Source organism: Saimiri boliviensis, chromosome 15 (genome assembly GCF_048565385.1).
Source record: "Saimiri boliviensis isolate mSaiBol1 chromosome 15, mSaiBol1.pri, whole genome shotgun sequence".
NCBI lineage: Eukaryota > Metazoa > Chordata > Mammalia > Primates > Cebidae > Saimiri > Saimiri boliviensis.
The window spans coordinates 77,806,575-77,819,738 of record NC_133463.1 but is presented as its reverse complement, the minus strand read 5'-3'; positions in this window follow the sequence as shown (position 1 = coordinate 77,819,738).

Below are 13,164 nucleotides of genomic sequence, written 5' to 3'. Positions count from 1 at the left end.
CCTTCAGAAAGAAAGTCACTCCATTTCTCTAAGCTTTGATTACTTCACCTTGTGACATGGATCTACTAGTCTTCCTTTGCTAAGGTCACAAGGTTATTGTGAATATTAAATGAAATCTCAGACATGGAAGGATGTAATTGATTCATTCAGCACCATGACTCTGCACTGACTCAGGAAACCTGGGAGGTGATGATGATCATCATCTCTCTCATCCCCTGCTGTGCTTTGTTTCTAGTCTGGGGCTCCCTCCTCCAACTCCCACCCATGGTCACCACCTGGCAAGTGCTTTCAATCTTATTTCCAGTTGCCACATTAGCATACTAATATCCAACTACCAGTGTCAGAAGAAAATGGATTCATGCTATGACATTAGCAACTGACAATCTAAGTTTCACAGTGTTTTTGCATTTAAATAGCTTTGTAATCTGGAGTCTCATTCATTCATGGGCTTCAGGAAGCTCATGAAACATCTGAAATTGCATGAAAAATTGTTTGTATATGTGCCTATGTGCCTTTTCTGGGTAGAATCCCTAGAGTTTCTAACAGATTTTAAAAAGACCTGGTGACTCTGAAGAGTCAAAACTATATTCTAGGAGAGTAGTTTCATGACCATGCAGTAGCCACCTAAGTTAGAATCTCCGGTCACATCTAGGTCTCTTCCCTCCCTCATCATCAGTGCTCCATGTATCGATGAATCTATCTTCTGATATCTTCTAAACTCTAATTTCCTTCTAAGCTCACTTTCCTCATTTAGACTTTCATTATCTATTGCTAAGGATATTAAAATGTTTGAAATGGTCTTCCTGACTCTATTCTTGCTACATCTGAGCCTTCAGTAGAATCACCGTGATCTTTAAAAGCACATGTCTAACGTGTTATTACTCTGCTTAAATTGGCTCCCTAGAATCTTCACCGCAAAACTCAACCTCATTATTTCTTTATCTCATGGACTTCAAGGCCCCTGAACTGTCTAGTCCTACCCCAATCTTTTAGACATGTCCCTTTTCTTCCTCTTCTATGGACTCTATGACTCTGTTTAGGTGATCTCACACTGTTATAATTTGATTCTTCTGTGTCTTCTATCTGGCATATTCTTTTACCCTGTCCATCCAACAAACTCCTTCTTAGCTTTTAAGTTCAACTCTTATATTACCTAAAATGCAAAGGCTTCTTTCTGTCCCCATAACTTAGCCCTAGAACAGTGAGTCACTCCTTCCTTTATGCTCCAAATCTCACTTCTTATGTAATTATTTTGATCCAATTGTATTTCCTTAATTCAGAGATATATCCTTTTCCTACTGTACTCTGACCTTCATATTATCAGAGGTGACCAAGATAAGTAAGACCCAGGCATTTCTAAATAAATGTTGAATACATAAATAGATAATTTAATAATTAATGTTGAAGAAGTGGACATCACTGCAGTCAATAGAGTGGGACCTGGGATCAGTTTGAAGTTTTTAAACAAGCTTGAGAAATCATGCCTCACTTTGGTGACTGCTTTCATCCATGAAATCGGAGTAAAAGGTCAATAATGATGCACTGGAAATATTTGGATCAAGAGATACAGGATAACATATTGCAAAGAATATTGAATTAGGAATTCAGAACCCTAGATTATAATAACAGCCCTGTTATTAACTTCGTATATGTCACTGGCCAAATTTGCTATCATCTAAGGGTCTCAGTGTTCTTAGCAAGATGATGTTAAACCAGACTATTGCTTAGATCACTTCCAGCACTAACATTTTATGAGTCTAAAGAAGCAAACCATAACCTTGCATTCTGGGCCGGTTTCCTGATCTGGTTTGGCAAAGACAAATGGAGATATGAAAACTACTGCATCTCAATGAGAAATGCATCTTTTTATACTGGGGCCTTCAGGCAGGAGGTAGTGGGGAAGTAACATTTTGTAACGTTTATCTGGGACTCTGTAAAGATACCTCATTGTGTGAAACTCTGGCATTAGTGTGCAGTTTCCCAGAAGAGCTTTCATGAGACTCTCCTGAGTCAAAGATCCTATGAAAGATCATCCAGAATTATGACTCAAATCTGGTAAGTTAATAGGAGGGTCAAGAAGCCAAAAGGCCATGGTTGGGAATCAAGATCTTAAGTCTGACCAAGCCACAAAGCTGGCCCCCATCCTTAAGAGCATATAACAGTAAATGGTGTCCTTTTCTCAAAGAGAATGAGCAGAGTGAATCTTTTATCTATGTGTACTGGAATATTTCTCTCATGACAAAAAAAAGCATTCTGGTATAAAGAAAGGGATACCAGACCATTTCAACTAGCTGTGTCAGTCCCCTTGACAAAGTCATAATTTCTCTAGCCCTCCATTTCTGCATCTGTGCAATGGTAGCAGCCTTCTCTTTTACTTCTTTGAGTTGTTGATAGGAACAAGTAAATCTTTGAATGTGAAAGCACTTTGCAGTTTGTGAGGTGAAAGTACTATTGGGGCGGTGGGCCATGATTAGAAAATCATATCTTCTTCTCAGCTCTTGCTTCATTATATTCCTAAACCTGATGGGCTTCTCTCTTGGAGGTGACCAATTTGGAACTTAAACTTGAATTTCTTGATCTTTGAAGAAGGAGGCACAGAATACAGAAACCCAGAATATTCAAATATGGTACCACATCCTAAAGTTACAGTGACTACTAAAAATCAACACTCAGTAGAAAAAAAGATAGCAAATGTCCATTAACAAATACATTTTACTTTCTGCCAGACATTGATTCCAGAAGAATGTAAAAATAAATATTGACTTTTGGTTTGAGTTGTGTATTTCAACTCTTATCAAATCACAGAGAGTGGGAACCTGGGATGGATCCCTTTGTTTCATTTGGCTTCCCTCACCAAATCCTCACCTGGTGTGACCACATTTGACCACCTATATTTGGAAGGTCTCCCCTAACAGAGCACCACAGTCTGAATGATGTAGGCAACAGAACTTTATTGTCTCATAGTTTTGTAGACTAGAAGTCTGTGATGGGTGTTGGCAGGGCCATGCTCCCTCTTAAGGTGCTTGGAAAAGATCTCCTGGAGGCCTCTCTCTGGGCTTCTGGTGGTTCCCTTGCTTGTGGCAGGAAACTCCTATCTTCACATCATGTTCTATTTGCTGGGAGTGCATCTGTGTCCAAACTTCTCTTTCTCATAAGGACACAAGTCATGCTGGATTAGTGGCCCACCTTATTCCATCTCAACTAATTATATCTACAATGACCCTATTATCAAATAAAATCATATTCTGAGATACTAGGGCTTAGAACTTTAACATATACATGTTTGGAGTACCACAATTTAGCCCATAATACTGTCCTTCTCTATCAAAGAGAAACCTCTTCTATTATCACCTTCTACTGGCATGGGTGTGGGGTCCATTGTACCCATTTGATATTTCTCCTAGCTCCCCTTGCCCTCCCTAGCCTTAGACTTAGAAAGCTTGTTTGGAATTTCTAGCAGGGGAGCACAGATACTCATATACCCTTGACCGAGGTACGATCCTCTTCTATTGGAAAGGTTGTCCTCTTTGAACTTGCAGCTTCTGGAAGGACACACATGGAGCAGTGAAGGAGAAAGCAGACACCCTCCTGGCCAGCCAGATCAGCCAAATCAACCCTGGCAATCAATGGGGTGACAGATGTCAGTGCCAGGTCACTCTCAGATCCTAGGTTTAGAGTGTTAATTCACTGGAGCTTACAGCAAATAGAAGAAGGAAATGGATAATGAGTCCTGCAAAGGAAGAGATGAAAACAATGAAGTATTATTTGAGGTGGACCAGAGGACATATTACTGGCAGTATTGATTTTCTATCAGAAAATTTCTAGTGAATTAATACAATGCACATGTCTCCATTCTTTCTCTGTCTTAATTGACATGGCTCCCTTTTATAATTTTAGTGTGGACATGGGAGAAAGGTGGAGAACATTTCTTGCCACATTCCCACTACTTTATATTACCTGCCTATGTAAGATAAATGAGGAAGAGAATCACCTCTGTGTATTCATTGCAGTTCAGTGATTTTCAGTTGAGGTTGATTTTATTCCCCGAAGGACATTTGGGTAAATAGGCCTAGAGCAAATTTTGCTGTCACAAATGAGGGAGGAATGCATCTAGTGGTATAGGAAAGGGATGCTGCTAAATACTCTACAATGTACGGCACAACAAAGGATCATTCTAGCCCAAAAGGGTAATAGTGACAAAACCAAGAAATCCTGGCCTAAGTATGTGATTGTGCCCTTCACAATGGCTATGAACAAAAATTTCAAATGCTTCTCTACTTAGCTGGGATCTTTTAGCTATTGAATCCTTTTAGTTTTTACTTTCATATCCTTTGTAGAGACCACTAAGAAATAACCTTTAGGACTCAGAGCCACCTGTTATTTCCCACCATGGGCATATGTTCTGTTGCCTCCATAAATAAAAGATGGACAGAAGACTAGTCAATCTCAAGTTTCCTTTCAGTTTTTGAAGTCAGTTAATTTCTAATTTTAGAAATAGTATCACTTTCAATAATTATTTAAAAATTTGGCAATATCAGCCTTATCTCTCCAAATGAGATTTGTAATATTTTAAATGGCTGATAATCTTTAGGAAGTAATATCGTCAAAAGTTTTTGACTTTGCAAATATGTCACTTAGTAGGTTACCTATTGCTCATTGACATAAAGGTAGGTTCAGACAACAAAGACATGATTAGTATATAAAATCAGTTCCACTAACAATCTCCCAGAAATGAGATTAGCTTAGGAGAATAACTGTTTTTTCTTGTTGTATAGGAACTCTCTATTCTGATTGAGGATGGTAACCACTGAGTTCCTTTTATGTGTCAGATACCTTACATGCATTACTTCATTTAGTTATCACCATAGGTCTATACGGACAGTACTATTATTATTACTAGGAAACTGAGGTCAGAGAAGGTAAACAACTTACCTCTTCTGGTCACACAGCTAGTAAGTGGTAAAGTCATAAAGTTAGTCTAGGTTTCTCTGACTTTAGGCCTCGAACTCTGGGTAAGAATTCAGTTAATGCATTTAGTGTTTATTAATGAATAGTTTAAGAGAAAAGCTTCAGAAGTGATTTTAAAAAGTACAGTTGGCCCTCTGTATCCATGGGTTTTACATCCATGAATTCAGTCAACCAAGGCTCAAAAATATTATTAAAAACAATATAAATAATACAACAATAAAAATAATAAAGTATACAACTATTTACATAGTATTTACATTGTATTAGATATTATAAATAATCTAAGGATGATTTAAAATATGCAGGAGATATGGGCAGGTTATATGCAAATACTATGCCATTTTATATTAGGGACTTGAGCATCTGCAGAATTTGTTATCCACAAGGGGTCCTGGAATACCTCATGGACACCAAAGAATGGCTGTAGGACAACAAATAAATGCTTAAACAAATTATAATACATCCATAGTATGTACTACTATGTAGCTATCAAAACTTATGTTTTAGATGAATAAAAATTAGAATATAAATACAAAGGATTTATAATACCAGGCATATGAAAATGTTCATAATACATTGATAAGTGAAAAAAAGCAGAATGGAGATAAAATATATAGTATGATCTCAATTTTTAAAAATAATTACATGTGTTATACACAGGTTACATATGTGAAAAATACTAGTATAGCATATATACCAAAATATTAAGAGTAATTATATCTGAATGGTAATATTCTGGGTGATTTTTATTGATGGTTTTCTGTAGTTATCATACTTACATATATTTTTGTAATTGGATAAAATGTTTTTCATGTGTCTATGTCTATGTTCATGACTAAATGCACATCTATATCCATGTCCATATCTCTCTGTCTTATGTAGTTTATCAACTCTATGACTATGGAGGTGAACATTTTTCTTGTCTATCTGGAATCATTTTCCTTTTCTCCTTTTTTTTTTAACAGTATTTGGATCCCTCTGTCTCTTTTCTTAAGTTTCACTTTTTAAAAAATATTTTATATTAATTTCGATAGCATTTGAAGTACAAGTGGGTTTGATTACATGGATGAACTGTATAGTGAAGTCTGAGATGTTAATGCACCTGTTACCTGAGTAGTGGGTGCACAACATCTTGTACTCAATATGTAGTGTTTTATCCCTCATACCCCTCCCCATCCTCCCTCTTCTGAGTCTCCATAGTTCATTATATCACTCTGTATGTCTTCATGTACTCATAAGGAACTTAGTTCCCACTTATAAGTAAGAATATACACTATTTGGTTTTCCATTCCTGAGTTTCTTCATTTAGAATAATGACCTCCAGCTCCATCCAGGTTGCTGCAAAAGACATTATTTCATCCTTTCTTTCTTTATGGCTGATTAATATGCCAAATTTTGTGTGTTCCTTATGTAAGTGAAGAGGCTGAGGTTACATAGTTATTTACTTGGTGTACGCCTTATACAAATGAAGAGGACGTTTCTTGTCATAGATGAAATAGAGTTACAAAGTTATTTACTTAGTCATAGAAAGTTGGGGTTTTTCTGTTTGATTTAGTTCTAGGAAGTCCTTAGGTTCCCTGCCCCAGACCCTATTCTCCTGCCTCAGTTCCACAGCTTTGCAACTGAATTGTGATGCAATAAACATACATGTACAGATGTGTTTTTGATATAATGACTTCTTTCCCTTCAGGCAGATACCCAGTAGTGGGATTGCTAGATCAAATGGTAGATCTACTTTCAGTTCTCTAAAAACTCTCCACACTGTTCTACTAAAGGTAGAATAGGGGTTGTACTAATTTACATTCCCACCAGCAGTGTCTAAGCATTCCCTTTTTGCCAAACCATGCCAACATGAATTGCTTTTTGACTTTTTATTATTGATCCATACAGCTCTTAATTAAGAGATCCATGTATTTCTTAATTAGCCCATTTATCATTGTGGAAGTTAGACCCATCCAAGCTCCATGGGGAAGTTCTAATGGTCAAAGCCAATCAGGGTAATCCCTTCACTTTTGTGTAGTGATTGGTTCAGGTAGTGTAGACCAAAGGCAGCTAGCTCTTGGAATTGTGCACAGGATCTGGGTCCTAATTGGCTATACATGATTCAATTTAAGCCAGAGGAAAGGTGAGGATTTATCAAGGGCACTGAGGTAAGAATCTTGCTTATTATTCTCTGACAAGTAAGAAAAGAGAAGACATGGTATTTGAATATGAACACCCTGGAATTGCTATAGGCAACTCATCGTGGGATTTATCTGTCTTTGGATGAAACTAAACCCACAGGAAAGGTGAGAGTGGAGTAATAGACACACACACATGCAAACATGCACATACATGCATGCCTTTGGTGATATAGTTAAATCTCTCAATCAAACCAACCCTGAATCGGTTGCAAGTGTGGAGAAATGAGAAATTTTTCACATTCTTGGTGGCAATGTAAATTGGTGGAGCCATTACAAAAAACAATATAAAGATTCCTTTAAAAACTAAAAATTAAATTACCATACAATTGAACAATCCTACTTATGGATTTATATCCAAAGGAAATGAAACCAGTATGTCAAAGAGAAGTCTGCACCCTCATATATTTTGTAGCATTATTCACATTAGCCAAGATGTAAAAATAGCCTATGTATCCATTGATCATCTATGAATGGATAAAGACAATGTGATGTGTGTGTGTGTTTGTGTGTATGTGTACAATGAAATATTATTCTGCCATGAAAAGAAGAAACTTTTCATTTGTGACAACATGGATGGAACTGGAGGAAATAACGCTAGCTGAAATAAGATATACACAGAAAGACATACACTGTATGATCTCATTTATAAACGTGCAATCTAACAAAGTGAAATTCATAGAAGGGAAGGGTGGTGATCGGGGTGAGAATGAGGAAAATGGGTGCTGCCCAACGTTGCAAACTTTCAGTTAACTTCTGAGCATTTAATGTACATCATGGTGACTATAGTTAATTATACTGTATTATTTACTTGAAATTTGATAAGAGGGCATTTTAACTTTCTTCATCAACACACATATGAAATGGTGACTGTGAATGATGATAGGTGTATTGATGAATTGGATTGTGGTAATCAGAACATGATGTACACATGTATCAATCATCACATTGCATACCTTGAATACACAAAATTTTTACTTGTCAATTAAATATTTAAAAATAAAAAAGAATCCAAGCATTAAAAAATAGCCCTAAATCATATCTTATTTCTGGACTTTTTATTATATGAAGCAAATAAAATTTCCTGTATGTTTTAAGTTAGTTTGAGTTGTTTTTTTTTTCTCTTTTAAAACAAAAGGAGTTGTGACAAACATAACAGAAAAGTTAGAAGCCCAGCACACAGGCCAACAAATGTCTCAATTCAATGGTTTTATAAAATGAGCTACCCCTACAATAATGTTAATTTAATCATTTCCAGAATATCACATTGAAATATTCTAAATTCATAAGCTGGATATTCATTAAGATGAAATAATAATCATGGGTCTGACACAAATTCAACTCTTAATTGTTTTATTTTCTTTGCCTTTCTATAATTTGAAATATTTGGGAAACAAGCCAAGTTGAATAAAGACAGGAGAGGTAATAATTCTTAGGCACCTATGAGTGCATAAAAATCACTTTAATCCCATCTCCTTTTATTGCCACAACAGTCCTCTATAGTGGTGATTAAAACTTCTGTTTTGCAGGTACGAAAACTGTGGCTCAAATAAATTATGCAGTTTTCACAAAATTCAAGATTGGACTTGTGTTTCTCTTTGCACCATAGCCACGATCCTTCCTGGTATAACACATCTTTTTTTTTTTATTAAGAGAGGAAAATATGAACTGTCAATAGTCTCCAAGAAAATAATTACAGGCATACCTTGGAGATTTTGAAGGTTCAGTTCCAAACTATGGCAATAAAGTGAATATTGTAATAAAGTGAGTCACACACATCTTTTGATTTCCCAGTGCACCCAAAAATTATATTTACACTATACTGTACTAAGTGTGCAATAACATTATGTCTAAAAATAATGTAGACACCTTTATTTTAAATATTTGATTCCTAAAAATGCTAACAATCATCTGAGCCTTCGGCAAATCACAGTCTTTTTGCTGGTGGAGGGTTTTGCCTCACTGTTGATAGCTGATAACTGATCAGAATGGTGCTTGCTGAAGGTTGAAGTGGCTGCGGCAACTTTTTAATATATCACAACAATGATGTCTGCTGCATTGAATTACTCTTCTTTTCTCAAAAGACTTTCCTGTAGCATGTGATGCTTTTTGATAACATTTTACCCATAGTAAAACTTCTCTCAAAATTGGTCAATCCTCTCAAATCCTGATGCTGCTTTATCAATTAAATTGAGGTAATATTCTAAATTCTGTTGTCATTTTAACATGCTCATAGCATTTTCACCAAGAGTAGATTCCCTCTCAAAAAACCACTTTCTTTGCTTATTCATAAGAAGCAACTTTTCATTCATTAAATTTTTATCATGACATTGCAGCAATTCAGTCACATCTTCAGGCTCCAATTCCATTCTAGTTCTCACTGTTTTCATCACATCTGCAGTGAGTTTCTCCACTGAATTCTTGATCCCCTTAAATTCATCCATGAGGGTTAGAATCTACTTTTTCAAAACTCCTATGAATGTTGATATTTTGACCTTTTTCCCATGAATCATCAATGTACTTGATGGTATCTGGAATGCTGAATCTTTTCCAGAAGATTTTCAATTTACTTTGCTCAGATCCATGAGAGGAATCACAATTTATGGCAGCTATAGCCTTTTGAAGCGAATTTCTTCAATAATAAGACTTGAAAGTCAAAATTATTCCTTGATCTATGGGCTGCAGAATGGATATTGTGTTAGTAGCATGAAAACAACATTAACCTCATTGCACAGCTCCATCAGTGTTCTTGGATGACCAGATGCATTGTCACTACAAAGTAATATTTTGGAAAGTATCTATTAAAATCAAGAGTAGGTCTGAACAGTGGCTTAAAATATACAGTCAACCATGTTGTAAATGGATGTGGAATTATCCAGGCTACACTGACCATTTATACAGTTCAGGTGGAGTAAATTAGCATAATTCTTAAAAGCTCTAGGATTTTCAGAATGATAAATGAGCATTGGCTTCAACCTAAATTCACCAGTTGTATTATTTGCTAATGGGAGAGTCTGGCTGTCCTTTGAAATTTTGAAGCCAGGCACTATTTTTTCTCTCTACCTATGAACATTCTAGATGGCATCTTTTAGTAGATGGTGGTTTTGGCTACACTATAAATCTGTTAATGTAGCCACTTTATCAATTAGCTTAGCTGTATCTTTTGTATCACTTACTATGCCTTATTAGCCCTTGTGGCTTCAGTGCATTTCTATGATATGGAGACAGCTTCTTTCCTTAAACCTCATCAGCCAACCTCTGCTAGCTTCAAACTTTCCTCCTGCAGCTTCCTCACCTTTTTCATCCTTTGTAGAACTGAAGAGAGTTTCCACCTTGCTCTGGATTAGACTTTGGCTAAAGGGTATGTTGTGGCTGGTTTGACCTTCCATCCAGACTACTAAAACTTTTTTTCATGTTAGCAATAGGCTGTTTTGCTTTTTATCAATCATGTATTCACTGGAGTAGCACTTTTGATTTTCTTCAAAAACTTTTCAATGCATTCTCAATTTGATTGTTTGGCACAAAAGCCCTGGCTTAGGACTTACCTCAGTTTTCCTCACTAAGCTTAAGATTTTCTAGTTTTTTATTTACAGTGAGAGAAGCGTGACTCTTCCTTTTACTTGAACACTTAGTGTTCATTGCAGGGTTATTAATTGGTCTAATTTCAATATTGTTGTGTCTCAGGGAATAGGGAGGCCACAGGAGAGGGAGAGAGAAGTGGAGCAGTCAGAAAACAAACAGCATTTATCAATAAGTTCACTCTCTTATATTGAAGTGATTTGTGGTGCTCCAAACAATTGTGAGAGTTATGTCAAAGATAACTGATCATAGATCACAATATGATGTGGTTTGGATCTGTGTTCTTCCTAAATCTCATGTTGAATTGTAATCCCCAGTTTGGCGGTGGGGCCTGGTGGGAAGCGATTCAATCATTGGGCAGTTTCTCACGGTTCAACACCATAACTTTGGTGTTGTCATAGCAACAGAAAGTGAGGGAGTGATTGAGAGATCTGCTTGTTTAAAAGTGTGTGGCATCCCCGCTTCCTCCTGCTCTGGCCATGTAAGGCATGCCTGCTTCCCTTTTGTCTTCTGCCATGGTTCTAAGTTTCCTGAGCTCTCCCCAGAAGGCCAGCAGATACCAGCAGCATGCTTTCTGTAAAGCCTGCAAAATTGTGAGCCAATTATACCTTTTTTTTTTATAAATTACTCAGTCTTAGGTATTTCTTTATAGCAATGTGAGAATGAACTAATACACCAGAAAAGATATAATAATAATAATAATAATACAAGTTTGAAGTATTGTGAGAATTACCACAATGTGACACAGGCACAATGCAAACACAAGCTGTTGGAAAATGCACCTGTAGACTTACTTGGCACAGGGTTGCCACAATCTTTCAATTTGTAAAACATGTGATATCTGTGAAGCACAATAAAGACAAGCACAATAAAACAGGGTATGCCCATATATTCTTCAAGTGTTGGTTTGTTATCTAAAAATTGCCTAGAAGAAGGATACTGGGAATAGCTAATAGATTTTCCTGCATAACCAGCCTAAAATTATTTTTAATCATTATAACATTTGCTGTTTAAAGTGTTGCTTTTAGTATAGTTAAAAGTAGTTTAGTCTTTTACATAGAATATAGTTAAAATTAATTCATTATATGTTCATTCATATATTATAATTACAGCTCTGATACTTATTAGTTGGTTATTTGTTAAATTGGAAAAAGTAAAAATATTCATAATAACCTTATTGTGAAAGTTTATTTTTAAAAGATCATTTGAAAATACTGAACACAGAGCTCAACATATGGAAAGTGCTCAATGAACATTTTAAAGAACTATAAACATAGTGGAGAATAAAAAATATAATGAGGTTTCATTGTGTGAAAAATTTTAAGCCTCAATCGCATCGTATGTATTAATCTTACTACTTTAGTTGGCCATGATCATTATTGCATGAGGTAATTTGAGATTCTGCAGGATACAAGTTTCCATGGAAACTTCCAAAGTCCTAGTAACTTCTTAATGCTGCAACTAAAAATATGAAACCAGTTGGAATGTATGGAAAGTTTCACTGAAATCGCATATCTTTTTTTTTTTTTAATTTATGAATTTCTTTACCTTAAACAAAGTGCCAACGTATGCCTGGAATGCTATGTCTGCTACCCTTTAGCTATTCAAAGCATGCGATTCTTTAGACATTTTCTATGTCCTCTCAATTTAAAGTTTCTTTCTTTGATCTATTATTTATTTTTTCTGAAATGTCCATTTCCTCATGCCTGCCATGGATGACTATTTAACTGTTTATGCATTTATCTAATCACTTTGTTATTAAGGGATATGTATTGATTGCTTAATTGTGCAGGGTTCTCTGAGGGAGAAAGGCTAAACTATGAATGATATGCACTTGTATGGATATTATTTTTGTCCGCTCAGTTTGGGACATCTGTAGCCATTTTGTAACCGTAACAGATGTTAGCCTAAAGAAGAAGCCAAAACAGAGAAGAAGGCCGAGCCAAGAGCATCAGGGAGAAATGTAAGGAAAGTCATTGTGTTCAGCCAGCTCTGAAATCTACCTTACTTCTCAATGTCTATTACCAGGAGCTTCACAGACCATTTTTGTATTATTATTATTATTTTTAATTGTACTTTAAGTTCTGGGGTACATGTGCAGACTGTGCAGGATTGTTACATAGGTACACACATACCATGGTGGTTTGCTGCCTCCATCCTCCTGTCGTCTACATTAGGTATTTCTCCTAATGCTATCCCTCTCTCTCCTATTCCCCCATCCCCTGCTACCACTCCCTTAGCACCCCCCACCCCCTAACAGGCCCCTGTGTGATGCTCCCCTCCCTGTGTCCATGTGTTCTCATTGTTCAACACCAACTTATGAGTGAGAACATGCAGTGTTTGGTTTTTCTGGTCTTGTGTCAGTTTGCTGAGAATGATGGTTTCCAGCTTTATCCATGTCCCTGCAAAGGATATGAACTCATCCTTTTTTATGGCT